Below are 15,325 nucleotides of genomic sequence, written 5' to 3'. Positions count from 1 at the left end.
AATGTGTAAGATTTGGACAATACATCTTCAAAAGGAGACTTTAGAAGTTCTGGAAATCCTCTCTCTCTCTCTCTCTCTCTCTCTCTCTCTCTTTCTCTGAGTAGGACACTTCCTCCCAGACAAGGAAACATGAGCAAAGTAAATCACTTTTAATTAGAATAAATCCCAGATTAGATCTCGCCTTTCGCATTCCATCATTTGCATAGCACCTCTCAATACCTGGCACCTCATTAGCGCTCCTAGGCGTAATGAGGGCTGTGCTTCTCTCCTGGTAATTAACAGTGTCCGACCCATCCCGCACATCTCCCAGACCCACGGGGGACCTGGCAGCGTGGGTGGGCTGGCAGAGCTGGCAGGGCTGGCAGTTCTGGGAGAGGCAGGGGGTGGCAGTGTTGCGGATGTAGAGACCAACAGCATGTTGCTGCTAGGGACGTGTTTGCCCGGGGTTGAGCAGAGCTCCCTCTCCAAGGTGAGGGATGGCTCCAAATCCCCTGTATTCACGGGTGACACTCCATCTGTCTCACCCAAGGCCTGCAAGGGGATCAATGGCTGCTGAGGTGGCCAAATGAGCTATCTGCATCCGCATTAGTATTCCTGTGTGGCGGGCGCCTGCTCTGGCCTCCCAGTGCTCTGACCGCACAGGTGCCACGTCGATAGATTGATAAGACAAGGGAGACATGGCCCAGAGAGGCTGTGGGTGGACAGTGATTTAACCTGCCTCCACTGACACACACACAAAAAGAAGAGACATGCTGTTACGACAAGATAGCACAGGTTTTTGCAAGTGACAGTGGAATGTCTTATACATAAATCATAAACCATTCTGCTCCCTTGCTTCTATTTGCTTGAAGGAAAACTTATCTTGAAAATCACAATCTTGATTTAATAATTCGGTATGACTTTGCTATGATAAAAAAAAGGGTCCATTGCGTTAGCAAGGGATATACTAAAAGGGCTCTGTCAAATATTTCATATTTTACAATGGGATGTAAGTTCTAGTCTAAAACAATATTACAGGAAAGGTAGCTCTCAAAATTGCAGCTTTCTATTTTTTAAGGTGAGTCCCAGTGCCTCTCTGGCATTTAAGCAAGGAAACACTCCTCCTTTTATGAAAGCCTGTGAGTCTGACCTTGAAACAGAAAAACGCAGAGGTTTGAACAGTCTCATTCAAGTGTACTCAACATAAACCATTCAGTCCCAGTGTGTGGCACACTGATCTTTTCCTCAAATCTGAGTAACAGCATCCATAGACGTTATTTTAGGCATCACAAGTGTCTGATTATAGCATATTTATATTAAGGTACATTCTCAAGTATTTTCATTCAGTATCATAATGTTTTGGCCATCTACTGAGTTGTGTGTACATTGAAATAATAATAACTAACTGCATTTTGTTTTTACTAGCAAGATACTTGAAAGCATTGCACAGCAATAAAACTTCAGAGGCAGTCAATGAGGTTAAAGGCCAAGCAATAAAAGGCAGGAATGATTAGCCTTTCCTCAAGACAGTTGATCAATGGATTAAATATTTATCATCCTTAAAAATATCTATTTCATAATGATTATGATGATCATGATGATCATGATGATGATGATCTTAATGCTAGGCTAATAAATGACCTTGAATCTCAGCCATCCATGACAAGAGAAGACTTCCCTGTATATGAAGAGTTAGACATGTGAGGATCCCACCTACAGCTTTTATAATGATGGTCACCAAAGGTTAATAAAGGTTTTTGGAAAAAAGTCTTGACACACACTAAAGCGCTGAAGGAAGAGGAGTTAGTGGGAAATCTTTTGGAATTAATTTTCACGCCATTGTCAATATTTCTGATGTATGGCACGTGGTGCTCTGCTGTAGTGTGCCATTAAGCTTTCATGAAAGTAAAAGTTAATTAGATATGATGACTAAACTCCAGGGATTGTAATTAGCCGAACTGCGTGACTGCTCTCCAGTAATTAAATGTCATTTTTCCTCAGTTCACTGGGCCTGAAAAAGCACAGTGGAAAATGTCAAATGCAACAAATTCACCTGTGCCCTCTGGGCAGGCTTTGGCCAAAAAAGAGAGAGCGAGGTGACAAAGTAGGTTAAGTTATTTGAATTTGTAAACAATATAAAGTAGCAGAAAGGGTTTTAGTGTTCCGTGCTTAATGAGTGCCTGGGAGAGTCCTGCTGGTGTGGGGCGTGTGGTGCGGCAGGAGCCATGTGTTCAAGATGGAGGTCGCTGGAGATGGGGGAAATTGAATGTCATTCCGTGTCTGTCTCACATCATGTGCCCACGACCCGGAGTTGTGAGGTCGGGGGCACTGTGCCATTTGAACAGACAGCAGGGTACGTGTGCGCTGTCATATGCACACATCCACACCTGCGTCAGCCCGGCGCATCAGCTGTCACCGAGGGTCACCACGCGCTTGACAGACAGAGGACAAGAAAGAGAGAGGCTGTAATTTGCATCACCCTCATTGTGTCAGGACTGCAAAGGAATGTTAACATACCCACTGTTGTCTTAAGAGTATTCATGAGGGGTAACAAGAGAAGGGGAGAGAGAGATTTGTTTGACCACTGGGACAGGATGTGTCTAAAAAGAAGACACATTTGACTTTTAAGACATAACCTTCCCACTAGGAATCCAGGGGCCTATAAAAATCAAAGTCATTCCTTCCTGCCTGTTCAGGAATCTGTGTGGTGGAAACAAGACCACAGAGTTCTTTCCAGTGTTATTAGAGTGGTATGGTCTCTCTCTCTCTCTCTCTCTCTCTCTGTATGTGTGAATGCTGTTCTTGTGATTGAAACAGCTGCACAGTAGATTCACTGCCCATTCTCATCTCATCTCTAATGCTTTTCATAGTCTTAGATTTCTTTTCTGTATACACACACAAGTGTTTTTTTCCTGAACTGGGTTTAATTATGTCTCTCTTTGTGGTCAGAAATTGATCTTCTGAATGTTATACATCTTCAATATTTTGCTGAAATGACTGTGTCTTCCTGCTGTGTGTCAAATTGAAAATCTACAGGTAAATGCAATCATGTAGAGTGGCTCCTTAATGGAAAATGTACATTTATTTGATACTGAAGTCGTAGAGTATATATTCTAAAGGAGACATTGGTGGTTTTAGCTGACTTCATCCAATCTTTTAAATGTATTTGTTCCGTCATGCTATCTAATAGCCCATCAACCCTAATATGCCCCTTTACCAAAGGAACTTAAGGACTATTGCCTGGAGCTACTAAGGTATCTGGTTCTAATTCCACCTGAGCTTTTAATTACCTAATTAATTTAGTCTGACAGGATAGGTTAAACTCTTTCTACTGATCAAGCACCTCAGAGAGATACCTAAACCTTTTACAGGAGCAATTTTCAGGTACTTCCTCTTTTGCCCACATGGAAGAATTTAGAACACATAACAGGAGAGGGGTTATTTTTGTTGTCGTCTTCACCAACACAATGGCACAATGTATGGACAAATGTCTCGATAGCATCTGCAGTGAGGGGCCGGCAATGAATAAAGTGAAGATACATTCTTGAGATAGTATATAGGGAATGAGGCGGCTTAAGATCTCAGCAGTATGGTATGGGCTAAAATGAGCCCCATATGATCCGTGACTGTAAATGGGATTAGGCGTCTATGAGAGGTGTGAAGCAGGGCTGCAGTGGGCACGGAGGGGTGAAATGACTTTTCAGGCTGGATAAGGGTGTTGATGCTGCAGGCCCATCGTGACGGAGCACAAGAGAAGATTGATCGCTGGCACGTCTTCACTCCGCGATTTCCCATCTCTCCAGAGCCTTTCGCCAAAGCCGGCGAGGCTGAGATAAATCGACAGATGGTGGAGGAGAAAGCTTAAAAAATAACAAAGTTGTTGAAAGAGAAAGAAAAAAGGAACGAGAGAGAGAGGGAGAATAGGGAAAAAGAGTCAGAAGTCTATTGGGTGCCAGGGAAATAAAAAGAAAGTTGTCTGCCTCAGCAAAATGCAGGCATGGATTAAGTAGCGACAGGTCTGATTGTGAACTGTAGGAGTCCGGAGCCATTGAGATTCCACATTTACATGGGAAGCAGGTGTGTATTTATAAAAGAGGATGGATAGCAAACTTAACTGGAGAGAAAATGCAAGTAGAACGGCACTGTTCATCTTGGTCCTCCAGCAAGTGTAGTCAATAGGTACATACTCCAGAGACAAATTAAAGTGCATTCTGTATGTGAATATTGATCAGAATCACCATATACAGGGGAATGTAACTGTTACACTATTGTATATTGGCATGATGAAAAGACCATTGAGTATCTGTCAGCCTCCACAGAAGCGCATTAGTGCGACTTGCACACCTAATTGCTGAAGGTCTGATGTGATTGGTTCTTTATTAGGGTAAACTAATAGGAGCTCAAATGCAGTAGGGAAAACTAGAAAATCTGGTGCAAAGGCATGGAACTGACCCACATAATGAAGTGTCCTCCTCTTAGGTAATTACTGCACACTTTTTCAATCAAAGGATTCACTGTAACAAAATACATTTAACGTTGAGGTTCAGATTGCTATCAGTTTGCAAGCAGTTTACTTTCCTTTTGAGGTGCTGATGACAGAAAGAATTGCAAGTATTTGCAGCGATCTATGGCCGTCTAATATGATGTTCATATGGTGACTGTGTAGCACTTGAATTCTGTACTTTTTCTAGCTTGATCTAATTTCTGTCATCTCCACAATAATGTGTTTATAATATATCACCAGGTAGCATAGGTGCTCTATGTGATTATGTAAATGATATATAAAGTGGTGTACATTCATTATATAAATATTATACTAAACATTACAGATACCTACAATAGTTTGCATTGTATGGCATAGGAACCATTTCATATACATCTTGAAAGTAGTCAGTGAACAAAACAATACTTTTGAGAATTAAAAAATACATTCCACTCAAACCTTTCATCCAGCAGCCTTTTTTATTCCAAAGGAAGCAGGATTGCACTCTGTCGCCCTGAAGAGTTCTTGTTCAGCGCCATTCACTGCTACTGGCTGACACGTGTACCATTTTCAGGATCCAGTGTTTTCAGCTGAGACTCATTTGAATATCCTCATTGTTCCTGTCCAACGGTCTCTACCTTATTTCAGATTGAAATGTGCGCCGCAATTAAATATAAATCACGGCTCTTTATAAAAGCAGTTAATTGTTCTCCTTTTCTCCGTGTAGCATAATTGAAATGCTCCATACATCGTATCAGTAATTTTGCATTTGTATGTTCATGTACAAGAGGGCTCCACACCACTCTCTCTCCTCTTGAGCTCTTGCCTTGTCAGGGCCCACACATCACTCTCTCTCCCTCCTCAAGCAGCCCCAGGCAGCCCTCCACCACCCCAGCTCCTATTTGGAGCGGAGCTTTCCAAATGGACTCTCTTTTAAAGAACGTCTCCTCTGTTGCCTTTGCTGTCTGGAAAATGCCTTGAGACTATATGACCACTTGTAATGGGGTTATACAAAAAAATAGAATAGGAAATTGAATTAAATATTCCAGATTTAATCTCTCCTGCTTTGAAACCATTTTGCATTTCAGCTTGGACGTGGTGAAGACTGCATGTCTTCATTGACTAGTTTTAAAATTCAAGGTTTTAAAATACTGCAAATAAGTCTCTGGTGCCCATTTATAATCTAGCATGGAAATAAATTAAATTTTTGGTTTGTTAATTTATACATTATAGAAATGGCCATGTATAAATCAGTTCAGTAAACGCATTGCTAACAGCCCCATGCACAAATATGGAGGGTACAGTATGTGGAAGAGCAATGTGTCTACATCATGTTGCATTATGTTCTCATCTGTTCAGGCAATACATTTGGTCCATTGTAAATATTCACTGTAGATCCTCTCCGTTTTGAACATAGAATGACCAAACGTAGCTTGAATAAGGGCATCTATGAACTTTTAGAGGAAAACACAGCCATTATTTACTTGACTGTTTTTGATCATGAGATGGAGCTGCTAGAACAACAGCATAGCAGGTAAGGGTGGTGTTGACAGATAACAGAGAGCAGATGGATGAACAGCAGCGTTGTGTGTATCCATCATGTGCTGTTGTCACTCAATGATCAATTTGAACCATCAGTGTTTTGGGATATAGCTCATGTTTCATCTCATCTTACTGTTGTCTCCATTAAAAATAATTTTGGCCAAAAAGAAAAGAAAACGAAATAAAGAAAGTGGACGTCTAAACATACAAAGGCTGCGGGGAGAGTCTAAACACATTTTTTTTAAGTTCCTCTACAGCAGTTAGGGCTGAGCATAAGGGTATTACAGGCATGCCCCTGTCTGGGTTAGGGCTCTGATTAAAAAAAAGCAGTGAAATTCAGAGCCATCCCACCAAATGGAGCTGTCGGAAGGAGAGAGAGGATGTCACAGCAATGTCCTGTCTGATAAGTGAGTTTTCTTTCCCCTACCCCCCACCCCCTGTAATAAGAGTTGACACCTATTTGTGACATATGACTGTATCACAGATTGCTTTAGGCAAGATAGTATCTTCCCTGTATCCAGGCTGAGCCTGCTGCTGCTGCTGCTGAGGCTGCTGAGGCTGGAGTGGGGAGGAGGGGGTGGGGTGGGGTGCGGGGGGGGATATGGCTCAGATGTCCTCTCATGGCTACTGGTCATACCGGCTAAGGAAGAAGGCAGTGTGTGTGGGTGTGTGTGGTATTTGGAGAGCAGGGGCTAGGAGGATAATATGGGCTGTTAAAATTACAGGGGAGGAATGGAGCAGACATATGAAACACACACACACACACACACACACACACACAAAAGACAGCATGATTGATAGATGTTTACCGTATGCATTGAAAATCTGTTGAGACAGACCCATCGTCAGTTTACTGACTATATCGCTTTTAAGTGAGCAATATTTAGATATTTACTATGAGAGCATTCATCGACATAGACCCCTTAAAGCAATGGAAGATGAATGATTCATACTTTGAGAAAAGCCTTATGAACTGTCTTTCATATGATCTGTTTGGACCTTGAGCCAAAACCATATTGTGACAAATGTCTGTATAGATTAAGGAAACATCAACCATCTGGTAGATTTCTTCTTTTGAGTGGGTAGAAATTCTTTGCTTGACTCATTAAAGCTGTTGATATGAAACTACATAATATGTGTATATAATTTGACACTTAAAGAACAGCTCATTTAAGTAATGTAGCCATAGAGTTAAACGCCCTCAATTAGGAATACTTCATTGAAATAGCAGAACTTTCCTATAATGAGTCCCACTCTTTTTAAATTATTGAACTTAACAGTAAGTCTTCTTTGCATGGGGAAGTAAATGTATTTTCCCCTTCATTTCAAATTCATCTCCTCCACATCAGTTCTATATCACAGGGAATATTCCTTTAATCAGATTTATGATTTATCACATTTAAATTCATTCTACTTCTGAGATGGAGCGCAGGCATTGTGGGACGGAATATTCAGCCGAAGAGAGCCTTGGTGTCATTTATAATCTATGGAGAGAAAGACACCTGGGGAGAATGACCTCCATTTAAATGAATAAAGATGGTGGCTTTATATAACCCACTATTGTCTCACTCTTAATGATCATTAATTATTAACAGACATGGGTTTATGTGGGAGTAATATCATAACTCTGCTCAAATGGATCCAACTAGGCTCACCTGTTTTTTTTTTTGTTTTTTTTTTCAAACTCATTACTGTTTATCAAATGCTATCTCTGTGTTGTCTCACAAGGAGATGATACAAAATTAAAGTCTTGATTTTCTCTTCCTTTAATTACCCTAATGGTGTGTTTTCAGCCAAAATCCATGCCCCATAATGAGCTCTGACTACACTGTCTAGCAGTAACGCAATCAAGATCCTGTAATTCATTGAAGAAAACATCTAGCATTATCTAGCTTTTGTAGTAATGACACTCTAATAACAAGACAGAAGTGTTTGCACAGTTCAAAATGGATTACTGAAGCTGTTGAGAGTGTGAAGTAAGGGCCTACAAGTGCTGTCCCAGAGAGAAGCTCGAGCGACCCAAACCACTCTGAGAGGCGTGAGCGAGACCATACTGTTGGGATGCGGCGATGACATGCTAGCTACAGTGTAGCAGTCGCGTCTAGTGCCGAGGTGTGAAATGAGCCTTGGGTCTCTTAACTCAGCAGGTTACGGACCAGAGGAACAGAGCCTTCTGTGAGCTCATAAACACCAACTGTGGCCATGTCTGTTACCAAGGACCAGACAGCCATGTGCTGCTGTCCAATCAGATAACCACAGGCTCCAACAACAGATCATGCCGCTTAACTATTAGACCATGCACTAACCAGGACAAGGTCATCCGTATTATTCTGCATCAAAAAGCAAGCGTATGAGAAATGTATGTTTCTTAAAGGCTATAGTTGATTCTTTTGGTTGTAGGCATTTGCTAAAAGGTCCAATGAGTCATGCTTCAACCGTATGCTGTAATTACTATGACTAATAGGCTATGATGATGCAAAACTTTGGTATTGCCATACATCTGTGCACATACCCCCAGGCATACATGCAGCAGCACCAAAAAAGTCTTTAAACAACATAACTTTTCACTGTCCATCAGTGTTAGGACCTGTCGAGCGCATTGTTCAAAGTGCTCTTTCTCAGAGACAACATTTCTGTAAGCGTGTCTGTGTGGCACCTCTCCCTAGCCCTGCCGCTCACCTGTCTGAAATCCGGGGCTCCTGGAGATTTGGAGTCGGGGGTAGAGGTTAATCTGAGGGGGATACAGTTCATCAGACTCAGAGGGAAGAGCACAGCAGTCTGCCAGGTCAGGGAAATCCAGCATCAGTATGGAGCCTCAGTCTTGCCTGCTCCCAGCGGCAGAAATTCTATTAGAGTCCTAAGATGGAGGCGAGCGGGAGTCACAAACAGAGCGTCAGAGCAGGAGGGATGGAGAGCGGAGAACGTGAAGGGCAGGCAAACATATAAGCTCCTCGCTGAAATAACAATACACACCAAAGGGATTTTTAATGGGAAAAAAGGGAGATGAATTCTCACCACTATACTCACCACTTGTGTATGCCCCTGTGTAAAGCATATTATCAATTGAGATATAGTTACATGCACAGAGCATATTCATGGATTTCAGATGTTCTTGTGCCAAGCAGAACTGTTAGCAGGGAAGCAAAAGTGAGTGCATTGAGATGATCTGCCTAATCCATATGCGACAGACGCCTCCCTCTCCACACCTGTGTGAGACTTGGCATAAAGGCGAATGGATTACAGGGAGAAATGGTTTCCATCAAAACCTGATTACAGCCATTCTTATCAAATGCGCCGGCAATAAGAACTGAAATTGAAAGAATAATTATGAATAACAAAAATCCTCTCTGTGCCTGCATGTAAGGGAGAGGCGAGTATGGGAGAGGCATTTAATCTTAAACCTAAGACATTAAAATGACGCTGTGACATTGCTTTTTCTCATTAAATACACAATTGTTTTTCATTTGCTAATCTCAGAATGCAGATTTCTTTCCTGCTGAAAGTTAAGATATGAGAGTAAAACCTGACAAAGTCCTAATTTGCCCAATAACTAATCCAGCATGACCGTGACCCTGAGAGAGTTTATGTAAAACAACAATGCATCCTATGCATCTATTCTAATGCTGCCTTGTTAAACAGTTCTCTCCGTCACATCTAAAGCATTGTCCAGTATGTCCTGGTGTCCAGCCTCATAATGTTCTGTGAAAATCTTTTCTCTGACTTGTGTTCTTATTCAGCACATGTCAATACTTCTTTGGAAAAACACATTTATAAACAGTAACATGTAATAGTGCCACACATCCTGGCAAGAAAAAAGATCATTAGGCAAGAGATACAAATCACCAGTCACGTGAGATGGAATTATCAATAGAGATAGACAGTTCTACGAACACAGTTCCACGACACTAACAGTAGAGGCTACCTCCAAACTAGACAGGTCTGTTCACATTTGCACTGCTGGTAGGAACACTGAGATAATTTAACACATACATTAATGGAGCGCTCAATGATGGTGGACCAGAACATTGTACACGGGCTTGTTTGGCTTTACCCTTACATTTTTAAAAGGTGAGAAAACATTATTAAGATGGCTATGCCCTTTAGAGCTTTTTGTTTACATATAGATATACAAGCACAAGCACACACATACACATTTTATCCATGCATGTCACCTAGCAACAGAATGTCTGTTTATTGTGGCTCATAAACCATAAATATTATTGCAAACATTGAGGAGATATATCAACATCCACATGCACCTATGCACCAAAAGTGGACATAGCTTTCTACTTCTAATAAATGGTCACCAAGAAGTCTGACAATGAACAATAATGCTGATCATTTTCAAAACAATATCCCAAATGGTATGGGCAAAGAGTTAAAAAAATAAAAAATAAAAAAAAAAAACACACACTTTATAGTAACTACACACTATTAAGCATGTATTAAGCATTTGTAAACTATTAGTAAATGCTTTGTTCCTCATTAATTCTCATCAGTAAAGCATTGCACACACAGTTATGAATGGTTAGTAAATAAGCCTATATCAAAACTATGTTTACAAAAAGTTTTTAATAGCCTACTAAATAAATTATGCAATAAAAAAAATATTAAAGGGGGGTATGGGATTCGCAAAACAGCCAGCAGATTTTGAAAATACACAACTCAAATAGTCTTACCCTCTTTCCTCCAAAGATGACCCAGACTCCACCCATTTGAGGAACATGAACGCGCAATCATGCACGGGCAAAAATTCAGATGCCCGACAGCGAGCCAGGCCAGGCACTCTTGACAGGGTTAGAGCTGATTTTCTCATAACTGCAAAAAATAATAAAAGTCAGCCCTGGCGTCTGCACAGCAGATTCATAGCAATGTGGAACAACCCCACTAGCACTATAAGCTCTAGTCTCCATACATACATACAGTCGCTCACATCAGCTTCCTCCCCAAGCAGGTTAGTTAGCTAGCTATTTACGTTCTTTATTCACCTCCAAAAGGGTTGTAGTTACTAGTTCCACAAATGCCTGAAGGCGCATGATTGTGCACGAAGGGGTCACACACGCAGGGGGGAGGGGGAGGGGTTAAAGTACGTCTGTTTGATTGACAAATGCAGGCCTACTCTCCAATGCTGCTAGGTCTTGGAAATTACGTGACCCCTTCGTGCACAATCATCCGCCTTCAGCTGGAGTTTTTCGAGCCCTGCCCGTTCCACAGATGATTGACGTGTTTAATTTCCATTTCAGAGCTTCCAAGCTTCCAACTCAGTGGCTGTAGTGGGTTAGGAATAGGATTTCAAGTGATTTTGCAAAAATGGCCAAAAAAGAGAATCCCATACCCTACCTTTAATGACGTTACATTATTTAACCGTTGTTAAAGGAATTTTCTACGGTAAGGTCAGTTACAATGGGTGTGTCAGTGATTATGAAGCTAATTACACCTACATCTCTGCAGGCTTTTATAAACAATAATGATTAAACACATGCACTAAGGATTAGTAGGGGAGTTGGATAAAGGTTTTTAATAAACCACTTAATAACTCAGGATTACAAGTGGTTAGTTAAGAATAATTTGCGATCTTATCCAAAGTGAAGACTTCCTAGGGCACAACAGTGGAATAAATTATTATTGCATCATGTATTAAGCATTGAGAACAACTATCGAACACATTTTGGTTACACTTTACTTGAAGGTATACTCAACAGTGATCTAAATTGAATAGGCTATTGCATTTGGATTATATAAAAGCAGTACATGTGCTTATGTTGGTGCTAATGAACAGAGAATGAATGAAGAGTTAAGGGGAGTCAAGCTATTTCTCTTTAAATTGACATAGAGAGCATTAAATAGATGTATGTATAAAATGAGGGAGCAATTGCTAAACTTCCTAATTTCCCTGTTGGTTGGGGGTAAACAATCTTGCTTTCCAAACACTGGAAACATGAGTTGGTGCAGGTTTTATCAAGTAGGGAATGACATTGACATGTTCAGTATTCTTCAAAGAGACCGATAGTTTGCAGTAGTGAGAACAAATGCAGAAGTCAATCAGAGACATGGGTGCTTTCCTCAATTAAAAGTTTTATATCTCAGAATGGAAATATTTATTTCTTGAAAGATATGTTGGAACGCCCGTAAAGGGCAAGCAGTAATTTCGCAATACATAAAGGCGGCCACAGGCATTCCATACTGCTTTAAATGATCTGCCCATAAAGCGAACAGCGGTCATCAGACTACAAGCAAACCCTAACAGGAAAAACATAAAGGCCAAGCATGAGGATGGAGAGTATTTAAGGCTGTGAGGCAGAAGCCCATCCCTCAGAGTGGACTCTCTCAGTGGTCTCCAGTTGCTGGATGAATGCTAAACATGCTGTGGAAGATCAAAGTTTGTGTTCCCTTATGAATAAAAGAGTATGACCCATCTGTGCAGGCTTAATAAGAGAGGTTCTACATCCTAAAGAAGGCAGAGAGAGCCAGGCCTGTCCCCTGGGGGAGGCTCCCGGCCCACTATTTCAACTGGCAACCAGCACAAGATAGAATGGCATTTGAAAGTACATGAAAAGAGCTTCCTGATTTAATAAGGTCATGATAATAAAAAAAGAAATGGAAGTAAAATAGGGAAAACTCTCTTGGTGATATGACAACTGCAAACGACTGACTGCTCTAAAAATAAAACATTTACAGTAGGAATAGAAAGATTCTATAGGGAGATAAGACTAGAATAGAACATGTTTTGTCATTTTCAAATATGCATTGGATATTTGGAAGAACATGATGTGAGCCAATTTAATTCCAGCAACAACATCAATGAGTTTACCATTGATTACAAGAAAAAGAATGTTGTTTACAGTGTATTGATAATGAGAGACATAACATTTCTTCTTTTTCTCATCATACAGTCCAGGTACTTAATTCCATTTATTTATATTGATTTCATGGTTGTTTCAAGAGTGAAGAGGCGTAGGCTTAATGGTGGATATTGATTAGATGAAAATGACCTTGTGTACACAAGGACTCCACTCCGGAAAAGCCTTGTAATGTTGTAATGGCAGCGCAGTGCACAACTGGGTCTCATAAGGATTGATATGCTAATAGTCATTGGGCAGAGCAGCATTCATTGGGTCTGTAGTCTGGCCACCTAAGTGCAGAGCCGGGTCGGACAGATGGACCAAAGAGCTTAATGAAATGGCCAAAGACCCAGCGCTGCGGCGCTCCCTTCAGCAGGACTCAATTAATCTTTCCCCTCATATTCACACTCTCCAGGGCGCCTCATGGAGCCACACTGTGACACCATGTCAGCGGAGGTTGTGTGCAAAGGCATGGACTCCATATTACAAGAGAGGTAAATTATGAACACCTTGTGCCCTTTGACCCTCACAGTGGCACCGTGCCCACAGGGGGTTGCACATGAACCCAAATGGACCTGTAGGGAGTGGGCAGGTTTGTTAGCACCACAGGGGTTTGTTTCCAACAGATTCTGTTTCTAATTGTATGACAATGACTGTGACCTCAGTAAACATATTCGAGTACTACAACACTGATGAGGCAATTGCACAATGTGACAATCATCGTTATCTTATAATACCCTATTATACAGCCATTATGTCCAGTTATTTATACATTTCTGATTGGACAACAGGCATTTTAAGAGTGGCGATATCCCGGGCCTCACACCTATGGGCAATTTATTTCATAAACTAACTCCCAGTCGTGCTATCATATTTCTTGATTATTGCGAAATGAGAGATTATGAAAGGGCAAACAGTTACACATAGTCCTCATCTATTTCTAACAGCTTCATTTTATGTAATAATTACTCAGTCAAGATCTGCAGTATTTGTCTCAATTTCAACCTAAATGGACTAATAGAGGCATAATGGTTTTACAATGAAACAACAACTAGCATCTTCACAAAGTAAAGCCAGAGCCATGCTGTATTTTAATGACTTCAAGGAATAAAATATGCCTGTCATGGTGATCTTTCACATAGGTTTGCAAATTGTCTGAGCAATGTCCCGTTAGACAAACATTCCTTGTCAACAGTAATTTCCTCAGCTCTGTGAGAACTCAGTCAAAACAGCTGAGAAAGAACCAGATGTGATGTGCTGGTAAGACAGATTTCTCGTTGAGAGCCAATTCTTAGTCTTGTGACAACACACTGAAAGGCTTTGGGAGATGGGGGATTGAGGTGCAGGATTACCCCTCTCCAAATCAACCTATTCCATGCCGCTACCCATCACTGTCACTCAAGCCTGACCCAGGAGGGTGACAAACCAAGCTCCCAATCTTATGTTGTGGCCAGTATATCCAGCTGTTTATGTGCTTTGCAGATGGCAAACATAATGCCCAAGCTACAGTAAGCACACATTACAAAGGGTACGCGGCCTAGTCAAGACAGAAACAGTAGAATGAAATAAGGGACCATTCTGATTCCTTTGACCTCTTAAAACAGTAAACATCCTCAGACTTCAATGAATGTTCCAGACTCGCCTTGCAGCTATGGCTAATAAATAATGAGTAATCAATCTAATGTAACGGCTAATGTTGTGAGGGTGGTGCTGCTGATGTTGTAGCAGCTTTGTCCGTGTAAATGATAGTGAGTGTGTCTGTGTTAGTTTGGCTGAGGAGGGAAATACAGTATGCATTCTCCATTCTCCATTTCAGTCTTTTCTTTTCTGTCTAATTAAGCTTCCTCTTGAAACCTGGCTTCTTTTATCAGTGGCCTGACAAGAGCCTTTTCTCTAGTGCCACCACAGTAATGGTTGGCAGGAGCTGGAGAATGCTTCACGTTTGTGCAGCCATTCCCTTGACATGTCTAACAGAGATGGCAATACTAACAAGCACTTGCATTTGAATTGTGGTTGTGACTCGAGATTACTCAGCTATGAAACACATAAGACATGAGAGGGACGAAGACTGAAACCACCTCGGATGATGATGTGTACCTAGATCTACCCATCGACCATTACAACAATCTAGCAATTCCACATTCAAGATAGATGGAATATTGAAATTACACTGTGGATATGAGCATAGATGTTGAATATACAACAGCCAAAATGTAAGCAAGAGAAACCCCCCATCCCCCAAAAAGAAAAAAAACAGGATGTCAACGTTTCTCAAACATTATCCTGACAACATAACAAATCTTTGACTAAACGCAATTATTCCGTTGGCCTAAGCAGCATAGCTGACCTCATGAGCTGCCAGTGAGTGTGCTAATGAATGTGTCAGGAGGTGTGGACGGACATGATGATAAGCAGATGAGCAAGAGTGCTCTAGGCAGTCACTGTGCTGGATCAACAGCACTCTACTGCCTCTACATAC

This window comes from Sardina pilchardus, chromosome 17 (assembly GCF_963854185.1).
Source record: "Sardina pilchardus chromosome 17, fSarPil1.1, whole genome shotgun sequence".
NCBI classification, from domain to species: Eukaryota; Metazoa; Chordata; class Actinopteri; order Clupeiformes; family Clupeidae; genus Sardina; species Sardina pilchardus.
This window is presented reverse-complemented; position numbering follows the sequence as displayed.